We start from the raw sequence: 2,177 nt of genomic DNA on the forward strand, positions 1-2,177 counted from the left end.
TGGGGGTGCCAGGCAGAGCCAGGAGGGGACAGCACCAGCGTCACACAGGTCCCCTGGCAGTCCCCGCTGTGCCCAGCCCAGGACAGCATCCTGCGGGAGCGGGAAGGCAGAGGAAGGTTGGGGAGCACGGCTGAAAAGCCGGGAGGAGTTTTCCTGCAGGGAACAGTCGCTCCTCTGTGAGGCCGAGCCCCTGTGAGCAGAGCAGGGAGGGGAGAAAGGGATAAAACCTCCAGGCTGGAAGCCGAAGCAGATAAACGGAGGGGCGGGGGCCGGCCCGAGCTCAGGGCTTAGGCTGAGCTGGCAGCGCAGCGCTCAGCTCCGCACACACGAGGGAGACGCAGCTCCTGCCGCAAACCCAGCGATCCCCGCCAGCCGCCGAGGCCCAGGGTGCTGCGAATGAGGCGGAATCCGAAGTTTCCTTTGCGGAGGAGCAGGGGGGATGTGGTACGGGGGAAGAGGGATTTAACGACGGCTCTGTCACAAAGCGCTGCATCTGGTTTCTGGCTTTTAACCACTGCTTTACGCTGCTGTCGCTCGATTAAAGCCCTTCTCCGATGGATTGGGTTCTGCTCACCTTTTCCAGCAGCACATCCTTGGATCCCTCATCCATTTAATCTGCACCGTGCGAGTACAGGGCCATGCAAAGCTCCTTTAACTCAAAGCCCAGTTTCTCTTCCCTTATCCAGAGTCTCTCTTTCCTCCAAAAGCTCTTCAGCAGCCCGAGAGCTCCTGGGGAGAGAGGCTCTTTGATGAGGGGAAAAAAGGACCTGTCCTTGCTGAAGCTGCCAGGCTCCTCTTAACTCTTTAACATGAAAAGTGTTAATTAAAATACCCAAATCTGGCGATGTTCTCATGCAAAACCAGCGTGGATTTGTCCCACTGTCTTCCCACAGCAGCAATCCCAGGCTTTCATCCAGCCCTGGAGGCGACAGCTCCGGGAATTTTCAGCCAGGAGGAGGAAATGCTCCAGGTGAGGGATGGAGCAGCTCTGCCTGAGGAGAGGGTGGCGGGATTGGGCAGCCTGGAGAGGAGAAGCCTGGAGGAGCAACAGGAAAGATGGAGAAAGACTTTGGACAAGGGATGGAGAGACGGGACACAGGGAATGGCTTTGAACTGAAAAAGAATGGGGTTAGATGGGATCTTGGGAAGGAATTGTTCCCTGGCAGGGTGGGCAGGGGCTGGCATGGAATTGCCAGAGCAGCTGGGGCTGCCCCTGGATCCCTGGCAGTGCCCAAGGCCAGGCTGGACACTGGGGCTGGAGCAGCCTGGGACAGGGGGAGGTGTCCCTGTCCATGGCAGGGATGGGATGGGATTTAAGGTCCCTTCCCCCTCTTCCCTTCCTCTCCGGATGCTTTCATGGGTACATTTATAAAATCACGGGTTTAGTGCGGTGCAAAGCCCTCAGTCCCTGTTCCCTGATCCCCTCGCGTGTTCACACACAGCCTTTGCTCCCCAAATACACAGAACTGCCCCCGTCCACCATCAGGGCCCAGAGTGAAATAAACCCCCGAAATCCGGGAGGTTTTGCCCTGGACCCGTCTGGGCTGGGATTCTTCCTGTTCCCCTGCCCTGCACACAAGGATCCCTTGGTGCAGACAGCTCTTCCTCGCCATGAATGGGGATCATTCAGAGCCCTCCATAAATGCAGCCTCTATGGCTGTTCTTGCGGGGGAAATATAAAGTTGCTCTGTGTCATTCTGCTGTTAATTAGCAAAGATAAATACATTTCAGGTGGATATTTTCACCAGCAGAGCTTGTGGCACACAAGCAGCATTAAAGCCTCGCAGAGAGGGCGCGAGGCAGAGGTGTGCTGGGAGCTCTGGGGCTGCATTGATGCCTCTGGAAAAGCCGTGTTTATTTTTAAAATATGAAACATCATTTCTGCCCGGGCCCCGAGCAGGGAAACACTGGAGTCAATATTTCAGGAGGAAAATGTGCATTTGGAGCTCTTCCCTAGCCCGGCTGCAAGGTAAACACACAACCCATGGACGGCCCGGGCCGCCCCCAGCGTGGCCCTGCCGCTGTTGTGGCCTTCACGTGTCCTGGCACGGGGAGGCTTTTCCTCCTCCAACACCCTCAAATCCATGGATCCCGACTCCAGAAGTGCTGCTTTAAGACACCAAATCCCCACTTTCCTTCCACTGATGGAAAACCAGAACATTTTGGTCTCACCTTGC

This window comes from Corvus brachyrhynchos, unplaced genomic scaffold, assembly GCF_000691975.1.
Source record: "Corvus brachyrhynchos isolate BGI_N302 unplaced genomic scaffold, ASM69197v1 scaffold257, whole genome shotgun sequence".
NCBI lineage: Eukaryota > Metazoa > Chordata > Aves > Passeriformes > Corvidae > Corvus > Corvus brachyrhynchos.